Here is a 12,482-nt window from a genome sequence, read left to right as displayed (position 1 = left end):
CTTTGCGGAACGCTGATAGGGGAGGGGAGGGAAATATATCCCTAGTGGTGGGGTCCGTTTGGAGGTGGCGGAAATGACGGCGGATGATACGCTGTATACGGAGGTTGGTGGGGTGGTAGGTGAGAACCAGTGGGGTTCTGTCGCATTACAACACGACGGTTGGAAGAAGAGCGCCTCATCTTCCGCCTGGGAACCCTCCAACCACAAGGGATGAACTCAGATTTCTCCAGTTTCCTCATTTCCCTTCCCCCCACCATGTCTCAGTCGATTCCCTCGAACTCAGCACCGCCCTCCTAACCTGCAATCTTCTTCCTGACCTCTCCGCCCCCACCCCACCCCGGCCTATCACCCTCACCTTGACCTCCTTCCACCTATCACATCTCCATCGCCCCTCCCCCAACTCCCTCCTCCCTATCTTTTATCTTAGCCTGCCTGGCACCCTCTCCTCATTCCTGATGACGGGCTCTGGCCCGAAACGTCGAATTTCCAGCTCCTTGGATGCTGCCCGACCGGCTGTGCTTCAACCAGCAACACATTTTCAGCTCTGATCTCCAGCATCTGCAGACCTCACTTTTTACTCGGAGAGAGATTTAAAAAAGACACGAGGGGAAAATGAAGAAAGGTTTGGACGGATATGGGCCTGCAGCAGGAAGGTGGGACTAGTATAGTTTGGGATTATGTTCAGCATGGACTGGTTGGACCGAAGGATCTGTTTCCGTTCTGTATGACATTATGACCCAAAACGTTAACTTTGATTTCTCTCCACAGATGCTGCCAGACCCGCTGACTGTTTCCAACAATTTCTGAGAACATATTTTAGCACATTGAACTCAAATATTTCCCATTGGCCCTTTCATGGATGTTAACCAGGGCATAACAACATTGAGCAAAAGAGGCCATTTCAATCAATCCAGACTTCAAAGCTCCAGTGGAGGTATGATTGACAGGAGTGACTGCGATTTGGCAACTGCTTAAGTCATTTCCCATCCCGGTAATGGAAGAGGATAGCAATCCGAAGAAATCAGTAAGTCAAAGTTTCAGGTAACTTGATAAGGTGATAAGCAAAACAGTGAGGCAAAAACAAAGGCATTGTATTTCATTCCTGACAAGGGAGGTGCAGTTTATCTTGTCATTCGCCAGATCAGTTGAGAGCAAAATCGCACAATTTAATCCTCAATTCTGACAGCTTGATTTCCACAATGACGAAAAGCTGTGAAGCTTTCATCTGTCATCAGATTGGTACTCAAAGTGTTTAGACAAGACCTACCATATTTGTATAATGACGGCATGAAGCCTACTCACAGCCTCACTTGAAAGTTCAGCCTGCGTTTGAGGACTGATGATTAAACAGTGCCCTGTAAGTAATAGTCTGTCATGGGAATGTGACAGGTTCCTGACAATATAGTCATGGAATAAGGAGGTTGTGAAACACAACTATAGAGTAACAGGTAATGAAGATAAAATTGATCTTCATGGCTAGCCAAGTGTTGTCTTAAGTTTTAAATAGTCAGTTGCTGGAGACTGACTGGAGTGTTTTTATGATTATTTTCTTCAAGTGACACAAGGAGAGATCTGCCTCAGACTGAAACAAAGCCCTCAAGCATTCAGAAGATTTGCTTGTCTTTATCCTAGTCAAAAATCACACAACACCAGGTTATAATCCAACAGGCTTATTTGGAAGCACTAGCTCTTGGAGAGGTGCTCCTACATCAGGTAGCTGTGTGCCTTCATCAAGTAGAAAGTGTTAAAAATTACACTTATGAGAGTGTGATGCTGGAAAAGCATAACAAGTCAGGCAGCATCCCAGGAGCAGCAGAATCAAAAAGCCCTTCGTCAGGGAGGGCTTCATCTTTCCTGATGAAGGGCTTTTGCCCAAAACATTGATTCTCCTGCCCCTTGGATGCTGCCTGACCTGCTGTGTTTTTCCAGCACCACACTCGCAACTCTGACCTCCAGTATCTGCAGTGCTCACTTTCGCCTAGTCGATTTTTAACCTTGCCCACCCCAGTCCAACACCGGCTCCTCCACATCATGTCTTTATTCTGTGAGCGTATTCTTACCCCATTCTAGTCTTCTTCCAGACACAAAGAAAACTAATGTCCCTCTCAGTTAATATTTTAAGGTCTCCTTTATGTAGCCTTGGAACAAGCAATCAATCTCGCTTCGATGTTGTTATCTCTTCATGACCCAGTGTATGTCCCTGACTGCCTCCTCCCACCCCATTCTTAGAATGTTTTCAATTAACATTGTCTCCTGTTTGCACAGATGGCTTTTGCCCGAAACGTTGATTTTCCTGCTCCTCGGATGCTGCCTGACCTGCTGTGCTTTTCCAGCACCACTCTAATCTAGAATCTGGTTTCCAGCATCTGCAGTCCTTGTTTTTACCTGCATAGATGCCGACAGGGATCCTACTGAATAAGGTGAATAAGGCTCACTCCTCACAAAGTTGAAACCTAGCTTCTACTTCTGATGTGAAAGTAACATCTAACTCTCAGAGTCTAAAAGTCTAAATCTAAAAAAAACGAACAACCATGAGAACAGATGCCATGCCATCTGTTTATTGGTACACTGTGGCTACCCGGATCAGTCAGAAATGCGTCAGCTACCACATTGAGAAGGGTTCTACAAATTTAACCACAAAACTATTGTGTATAGGTAGATCTCTATAACCCTGAGATGGAAATATACAGTTATATAACAGGTCAGATAGCAACTGTGCAGAGATGAGTTGCAATGAAAAGTCATTGACCTGCAATATTGGCTCTGTTTCTCTCTACATAGATTCTGCTTGACCTGTTGTATGTTTCCAACATTTCCCTGTGAATTTCAAGGTTCTAGCATCTACCGTATTTACTGCATTTTCACCATTTACAGTGTTAGCCCCTCAGCATATTCAACAAAGAAGTTTGATAGGTTTCTGAAAAAGGGTTACTCAACCCAAAACATGAACTCTGGTTTCTCTCCACAGATGCTGCCAGACGTGCTGAGCTTTTCCAGCAATTTCTGATTTTGTTATTTGAGATTTGTTGAGCTCACTTGTCCAAAACTACGGTTTTAAAAGTGTATTATATCCTTTCGTTTATGAAGTAAGATCGAGTCTGAGACGCCAAGTGGTCTGCCCAAAGCCAATAAAGTAAGCAACTTGCAAGCCCTTGATTTTTCTTTTGAAGTTTAAACAATAGAAGGAGCCTGAATGGATCAAGCTCCCATAGAACCAAGCTTTTTTGTTTAAACTGTCAACATTTGCTGGGATCTTAGAATGTAAATCAAAGAACTGCATAGCGCAGGAATGGGCCCTTTGGCCCACAATGCTGTGCTGAACATGATGCCAAATTAAACTAATCCCTTCTGCCCGCCCTTAATCCATATCCCTCCATTCTTTGCAGATTCATATGCTTATCCAAAAGCCCCTTAAACACCCCTATCATGTCTGCCTCCACCACCCCTGGCAGCGCGTTCCAGACTTCTACCACTCTCTGTGTAAAAAAAATGGCCCTCACATCTCCTTTGAACTTTCACCTCTCATCCTAAATGCATGCCCCCTAGAATTAAACATTTCAATTCTGGGGAAAAGATTCTGACCATCAACTCAATCTCGTAATTTTATAGATTTCTGTCAAGTCTCCCCTCAGTTTCTAGTCTTTCCAGAGAAAACAGCCCAAGTTTTTCTAGACTCTCCTTATCACTCAAAGCCTCTTGTCCAGGCAGCATCCTGAAAAATCTCTTCTGCACCCTCTCCAAAGCCTCCACATCCTTCCCATAATGTGGGTGGCACGGTGGCACAGTGGTTAGCACTGCTGCCTCACAGTGCCAGAGACCTGGGTTCAGTTCCCACCTCAGGCGACTGACTGTGTGGAGTTTGCACAATCTCCCCGTGTCTGCGTGGGTTTCCTCTGGGTGCTCTGGTTTCCTCCCACAGTCCAAAGATGTGCAGGTCAGGTGAATTGGCCATGCTAAATTGCCCGTAGTGTTAGGTGAAGGGATAAATGTAGGGGTATGGGTGGGTTGCACTTCAGCGGGTCGGTGTGGACTTGTAGGGCCGAAGGGCCTGTTTCCACACTGTAAGTAATCTAATCTAATGTGGTGACCAGAATTGAATGCAATACTCTAAGTGTGGCCTCACCAAAGTCTTATAAAGCTGCAACATGACATCCTGACTCTTGTACTCAATTCCTTGACCAACAAAGGCAAGCATGTCATACCTTTCTTTACCACCCTTTCTACATGTGTGGCCACTTTCAGAGAGCTATGCACTTGAACCCCAAGATCCCACTGTACATCAATGCTGTTCAGGGTCCTGCCATTAACCACACACTTTACCTTAACATTTGATCTCCCAAAGTCCAACACCTCACACTTACCCGGACTAAACTCCACCTGCCATTTAGCTCCTAATATCTGTAATTGATCTACATCCCACTGTATCCTTTGACAATCTTTCACACTAGCCGTAACTCTAGCAATCTTTGTGCTGTCTGCAAATTTACCACCCATCCAAATACATTTTCATCCAAGTCATTTATAGACATCACAAACTGGATGTGGAAGCTCTTATTCCTCCCTCTGTTACAGCTAAAGTTGGGGTTCTCTTCCTGCTGCTAGAATTCCATGTGAGACAATCTATTTGACAGAGTCAAAACGTGTGGCATTGGAAAAACATAGCAAGTCAAGCAGCATCTGAGGAACAGGACAGTCAATGTTTCAGGCATAAACTCTTCATCAGGAATGTGGAGCAGGAAGGGAGCTGAGAGATAAATAGAAGGGTGAAGGAGGAGCTGGGGGGAAGGTAGCTGGGAAGGTGATAGGTGGATACAGGCAGGGGGTATTGTGATAGGTTAGTGTGGAGGGTAGAGCAGATAGGTGGGAAGATAGGACAGTTCAAGAGGGCGGTGCCGACTTGGAGAGTTGGATCTTGGATGAGGTGGGGGATGGGGAGATTTGGAAACTAGTGAAGTCGATGTTGATGCCATATGGTTGGAGGGTCCCAAGACGGAAGATGAGATGCTTTTCCTCCAGTCATCAGGTGGCTTGGATTTGGAGGTGGAGGAAGCCCAGGACTTGCATGACCTTGGCGAATTGGCAGGGGGAATTGAAGTGGTCGGCCACAGGGTGGTGGAGTTGTTTGGTCCATGTGTCTCAGCGATGTTCCCTGAAATGCTCCACGAGTTGGCATCCTGTCTCCCCAATGTAGAGGAGGCCGCATAGACACAGTAGATGAGGTGTTTGGACGTGCAGGCAAATCTCTGCCAGATGTGGAAGGATACTTGGAGGTCTTGGATGGAAGTCAGAGGGGGTGTGTGGGCGCAGGTTTTACATCCCTTGCAGAGACAAGGGAAGGTGCCTGGAGTGGAGGGTGGGTTGATGGGGGCATGGATTGAATTGACCTTTGCCAAGGGGGTATTTATGGGATGGTTGTGTACTGGAACAGTTAATTAGTAGAATTTAACATATATACTATTTTGTTAAGCATTCCAATAGAGTCACAGTTAAGCCCATTCTTTTCTTTTTATTTTGTCTACATTTTAACTGAAGTGTAAAAATAAAGAGTGCTTTGATTAAAGTTGAGTAGCTCGACCATCAAATTGCATCTGGAACACAACTCCTTACACTTACATTTGCAATAAGAAAATGTTAGGGTCAAGGCTATCTTCTGAACATATTTTGAGGGGGTTTAGTCTGGTCTATAACACATTGGTGTGCCACTGTTAACATTCCCCATCTCCATATATGCAAACATCTTGGACAATGCTTCTTAGAAACAAGAAAGGACCATGACATCCATTGACTTGGGTCAATAATGATTTCATGTGTTTGGCACAACCAGGCATCTTCATCATTTCTTGTTGGATAAGTGTAAAGGATTATTTCTTTATAATCAGGTAGCACAAGTTTGTCTCAGATAAATAAGTTACTGTTGGGTCCTTAGATAGTTAATGGGAGCTACGAATTTGGCACCAATAGCTAAGCTGAGTACTTGTGGAGCATTGATAGTATTTACTTAGAGAATGGGGTGAGGAGAGGAGTACAATCTGCAGGCGAGGAGGGCCATGTGTGTTTATTCTTGATTCTGTCATGAGCTGTGAACAACACTGACAAAACCAGCATTTATTGCCCATCCAGCCTGCTCTTGAATTGAATGATTTTCCAAATCACTGCAGAGGGTAGTTCAAAGCCAATCACATTGTGGTGTATCACGTGTAGGCCAGACCAGATAAAGATGGCAGATTTCTTCCCCGAAAGGACAGTAAAGAACCAGATGGATCTTTATGACAGTCAGTCTTCATTGTCACAACAGTATCAAGATAACTGTGTGCAGTTTTGGGTCCAATATTCCAGAACGGATGTACTGGCCCTGGGACATGTTCCGAGGAGGTTCACGAGAATGGTCCCAGGAATGAAAAGCTGAACATATGAGGAATGTTTGAAGACTCTGGGTTTATAGTTGATGGAGTTTAGATCTAATTGAAACTTAGAGAATACTGAGTGGCCTGGACAGAGTGGATGTTGGGAAGATGTTTCCCTTGGTAGGAGAGACTAGGGCCTGAGGGCACAGCCTTAAAGTTAATGGAAGACCTTTTAGAATGGAGATAAAAGGAAACGTCTTCAGCCAGAGAGTGGTGAATCGATAGAATTCACCGCCACAGAAGGCTGTGGAAGCCAGGTCATTAAGTGCATTTAACACAGGGTTAGATAGATTCTTGAATATCAAGGGGATCAGGGGTGATGGGGAGAAAGCGGAAGAATGGGGATGAGAAAGCTACCAGCCATGATTAAAAGGCAGAGCAAACTCGATGGGCTGAATGGTCTTATTTCTACTCCTATATCTTATGGTCTTATAACTGCATCCTCTGCAATTAATAATAATTGTCACCATCATCATTACTGGGATTAACTTCAAATTCAGAGATGATGAACTGAATTTAGAAACCTCCAATTCGCCATGCTGGGAACTTGAATTTATGTCTCCAAAGCGTTATCCTGGGTTTCTGGATTACATCCAGCGATATTATCAGTAAGCTACCAGCACCCACACTGTTAATTGCCTTTAACACCTATTTTGTGTTGGAGAAAGTGAGGCCTGCAGATACTGGAGATCAGAGTTTAAAAGTGTGGTGATGGAAAAGCACAGCAGGTCAAGCAGCATCCGAGGAGCAGGAGAATCGACATTTCGGGCAAAAGCCCTTCATCAGGAATGAGGCTGGGAGCCTCGGGGGTGGAGAGATAAATGGTAAGGGGGGGACATGGGAGAAGGTAGCTGAGAGTGCAATAGGTGGATGGGGGTGGGGATGAAGGTGATAGGTCGGAGAGGAGGGTGGAGCGGAGAGGTGGGAAGGAAGATGGACAGGTCATGAGGATGGTGCCGAGCTGGAAGGTTGGAACTGGAGTAAGGTCGGGGAAGGGAAAACAAGGAAATTGGTGAAGTCCACATTGATGCTCTGAGGTTGAAGGATTCTGAGGCAGAAGATAAGGCATTCTTCCTCCAGGTGTTGCTTGGTGAAGGAGTGGCAATGGAGGAGGCCCAGGACCTGCATGTCCTTAGCAGAGTGGGAGGGGGAGTTGAAATGTTCGACCTCGGGTGGAGGAGCTTATTGGTGTGGGTGTCTTGAGATGTTCGCTAAAGCGGTCTGTGAGAAGGCGTCCAGTCTCCCCACTGAAGAAGAGACTGCATCAGGAGCAATGGATACAATAAATGACATGTGTGTAAGCGCAGGTGAAACTTTGATGGATGTGGAAGGCTCCTTTGGGGCCTTGGATGGAGGTGAAGGGGGAAGTGTGGCTGCAGGTTTTGCAATTCCTGCGGTGGCAGAGGAGGGTGCCACGAAGGGAGGGTGGGTTGTTAGGTGGGGAGGTGGGGGCAGGGGCGTGAACCTGACCAGGTGGCTACGGAGGGAACGGTCTTTGTGGAAAGTGGATAGGGATGGGAAGGGAAATAGATCCCTGGTGGTGGGGTCTGTTTGGAGGTGGCAGAAATGTTGGCAGATGATGCAATTTATGCGGAGGTTGGTGGGGTGGAAGGTGAGGACCGGGGGTGGGGGGGGGGATTCTGTCCTTGTTGCGATTGGAGGGGTGGGGTTCAAGAGCAGAGGTGCAGGACGTGGATGAGATGTGTTGGAGGGCATCTTCAACCACATGGGAGGGGAAATTTCAGTCTTAAAGAAGGATGCCATCTGGTGAGTTCTGTGGTGGAACTGGTCCTCCTGGGAGCAGATGTGGCATAGGCGGAGGAATTGGGAATATGGCCAGGTGAATCAACATTTTAGTCAAAAGCCCTTCATCAGGAATGAGGCTGGGAGCCAAGGAGGTGGTGAGATAAATGGGAGGAGGTGGATCGGGGGGGAAGGTAGCTGAGAGTGCGATAGGTAGATGGAGGTGGGGGTAAAGATGATAGGTCAGTGAGGAGGTCGGAGCGGATAGGTGGGAAGGAAGATGGACAGGTAGGACAGGTCATGAGAGTGGTGCCGAGTTGGAAGGTTGGATCTGGGAAAGGTGGAGGCAGGGGAAATGAGAAAACTAGTGAACTTCATATTGATCCCGTGTGGTTGGAGAGTCCCAAGGTGAAAGATGAGGCTTTCTTCTTCCAAGTGTCAGGTGGCAATGGTTTGGCGATGGTGGAGGCCCAGGACTTGCAATGTCCTTGGTGTAGTGGGAGGGGGAGTTGAAGTGTTTGGCTACAGGGTGGTGGGATTGGTTGGTGCGGGTGTCCTGAAGATACTCTCTGAAGCATTCTGCAACTAGCCCATTTTGCATTGTTTGCCACTGTTGAACTTTATGATCCTTGTCTGAAAATACAAAAGCAAGTGTTTGCATTGATATAGCACCTTTCACAACTTCAGGGCACTCAGAATCATAGAGTCATACAACTTGTCCATGCAAACCAGATATCCTAACCTAATCTAGTCCCATTTGCCAGCACTTGGCCTATATCCCTCTCAACCCTTCCTATTCATATGCCCAACCAGATGCCTTTTAAATCTTATAATCATTCCAGCCTCCACCACTTCCTCTGGCAGCTCATTCCATACATGCACCACCCCCTGCGTGAAAAAGTTGCCCTTAGATGTCTTTTAAATGTTTCCCCCTCACCTTAAACCTGTGCCCTCTTGTTTTGGACACCCCAACCCTGGTGAAAAGACCTTTCCTATTCACCCTATCCACGCCTCATGATTTTATAAACCTCTGTAAGGTCACCTCTCAGTCTTCGATGCTCCAGGGAATACAGCCCCAGCCTATTCAACCTCTCCCTGTAGCTCAAGCCCTCCAACCCTGGCAAAATCCTTGTAAATCTTTTCTGAACCATTTTAAGTTTCCTTCCTATTGGAGGGAAACCAGAGCTGAACACATTATTCCAAAAACGGTCTAACCAATGTCCTGTACAGCCACAACATGATGTCCAATTCTTATACTCAATGCGCTGACCAATAAAGGCAAGCGTACCAAATGCCTTCTTCGCTACCCTCTCTACCTGCAACTCCACTTTCAAGGAGTTTTGAACCTGCACTCCAAGGTCTCTTTGTTTAGTAACACTTACCCTAAAAATATGTCCCCTAGTCTTGAAACCCCCACCTCCAGGGAAAACAAACTGCCATTTTTTTATCTATCCCCTCATGATTTTATAAACCTCTATAATGTCACCTCTCAACCTCCTACGACCTAGTGAAAAAAGTCCCAGCCTATCCAGCCTCTCCTTACAACTCAAACCCTTCATTCCTGGCAACACCATGGTAAGACTTATCTGAAAAATGTGTTGCTGGAAAAGCGCAGCAGGTCAGGCAGCATCAAAGAAGCAGGAGAATCGACATTTCGGGCATAAGCCCTTCTTCCTGAAGAAGGGCTTATGCCCGAAACGTTGATTCTCCTGCTCCTTTGATGCTGCCTGACCTGCTGCGCTTTTCCAGCAACACATTTTTCAGCTCTGATCTCCAGCATCTGCAATCCTCACTTTCTCCTAAGTCTTATCTGAACCCTCTTCAGCTTAATAATATCCTTCCAATAACAACAAGTTAAGAACTCGATACAGTACTGCTCAGAATTTACATCCAAAAAATGGTTTAGAGTATAGCCATTTTGGTAATGTAGGTAAATAGAATAACCAGCACACTGCTAGCTGGTGAGAATAACCCCTTGCAAAAAATCCAGGAAGCACAAAAGGCCATTTATTCCACCAAAGCCCATTGCTCTTAACTTCCAATTCGCTTACAGTATCCATTCACCGTGACATGTGACAAATCATCTCCACAAAAAAGTAAGTTAAAATTGTACTGCTTTTAATAATGTATAATAAATTTAATAGGCACCTAATGGAGGTAATATATTTTCTCGTGTCACTTCTTTCTGCTAGCATTCATTTGAAATGAGGTATGAACCATTCTATACTCACACTAACTCTTTCATTCACATTAATGATCAGAAGAAAAAAGATCTCAAGAAATCTTTTGAGCGCTCTCGTTCTCTTGGCCACTTCATTATGAGCAGCTGCAGATTTAGGAGATGTCTCTTTCAATCACTAACCAAATGTTTAATGTGTTCTCTTTCATTCGGCTGTAGCTGTCAAAGCATCGTCTATTCAACATGCTTCCAACAGACTTAATTTCATGGAGTCCAAGACTGCCCCTACAATTCATGTAACTGATTGGAAATTGGATGGATGTGGGTTATGGAGGGACCTTCCATATCAGTGCACAAACTAATGCACTTCGGATGCCAGAGCAAGTCCTTTGTCGCGAAATTGTAATAAAAACAATTAAAGTACTCAGACAGCATCGTTTCTTTTTGGATTATTTACAGTAATGGTTCCTGCGATGAGGAATTTTGTATCTAAGATTATAGGAGTGTACTAAAGTACACATTAGGACCCACTTGTCCCCTTGAGGTTGTTTTGTTATTCAGTAAGACCATGACTAATTTGACAATTTCATATTCCCACTGGCCACCAATATCTTTTAACACTTTTCCTCATTGTGATGAAGGTTTATAATATATTATGATAATTTGTTAACATAGGTTCTAAAATAGAAGAAAATGAATTTTAATTGTGAGTATTGTGAAGGTCTGACCTTTCGTAAAAAATCAGAAAGTCATTCTTGAACAGTGAGTTAAAAAACACATTTCTAATAACAAGTCATTAGTTCTTAGCTAAATGTCAACAAAAAGGTCATTGTTGCAATGTATTCTGATTTGAGTTTTACAACCTGGGGGCACAGGTCAGAAACTGGTTCATTCAGAGAGGAGAGGTCTACAATAGCAGAGGTTCTGCCAGCAACATCCCTAAAATTAATCAGGGCAGGGCTAAGGGAACGTTTAAGTTGGTTTGAAGAAAACTCTAGAATCAGAAGATTATGGAGATGTTAGAGGAGATGGCATTCTACAAATCTGTTGAAGGTGAGGTTAAGGAACCTATGTGGGCTAGTAATATTGAGCTGAGATAGCAACTTGTTGAAAGATTTGGAACAGAAATATTAAAGACAATGGCATCAATTGAACACACAGCCCTATTCAATCAAGGAACCTGATTCTAGCTGAACCTGATTTTAGTACGGAGATAGGAGTTTGAGTATCTATGAAGTTATTTCTCGGATAAAAGGATTAAATCTTTCTCTGACCTTGTTCATGAGTTAATCCCAAATAGTTGTTGTGCAGTGTAATATAGTTTGCGTTTTTCCTTTTCGTAATAAACTTTGTTCTTCTGTTCATAGTACCTCAGCAGCCCCTTGAGAATATGTTCAATGGCTGACATCCAACAGTAAACAAAAAGAAAAATAAAACTGATGTTCTATCAAGCCAGTTGTCACTCTGGGATCAGATTTCCCAGCATTGCCAGCAGCTGGAATCATCACATTATCAGGAATCCATCTAACTCTTCCATAAAGATAGGGAAAGGCAGCATTTTTAAGGAAGAAAATTCCAGAGATTCATGGCATCCTGTTCAAAAGATTTCTCCTCATCTCAGTTTTAAATGGGTGATCTCGTATTTTTAAACAGCGACGCCTTGTTCAAGATTCTCCCACAAGGGGTAACGTCCTCTCCACATGCACCCTGTCAAAACCCCTTGGGATTTATATGTTTCATGATAGAATCCCTATTGTGTAAAAGAAGGCCATTCAGCCCACCAAGTCCACACTGCCCCTCTGAAGACCACCCCCTCCCTTATCCCCGTAATACTGTATTTCCCATGGCTAATCCACCTAGCCTGCATATCCCTGGACACAATAGCAATTTAGCGTGGCCAATCAACATAATCTGCACATTTATAGACTGTGGGATGAAACCCACACAGATACAGGGAGAATGTGCAAATGCCACAGAGACAGTTACCCAAAAGTGGAATTGAACCCGGGTCCCTGGTGCTGTGAGGCTGCAGTGCTAACCACTGAGCCACCACACTGCCCTATACTGCTCTGAAGCTTCCCAATTCAAGTTGGGGAAGGACATTGAACAGTAATTACAATGTTGGGTGAGGAGTCAGCCATCACTGGAAAAACGGG

Source organism: Hemiscyllium ocellatum, chromosome 20 (assembly GCF_020745735.1).
Source record: "Hemiscyllium ocellatum isolate sHemOce1 chromosome 20, sHemOce1.pat.X.cur, whole genome shotgun sequence".
Classification (NCBI taxonomy): Eukaryota; Metazoa; Chordata; class Chondrichthyes; order Orectolobiformes; family Hemiscylliidae; genus Hemiscyllium; species Hemiscyllium ocellatum.
The sequence above is the reverse complement of the archived record's forward strand: the minus strand, read 5'-3'. Positions refer to the sequence as shown.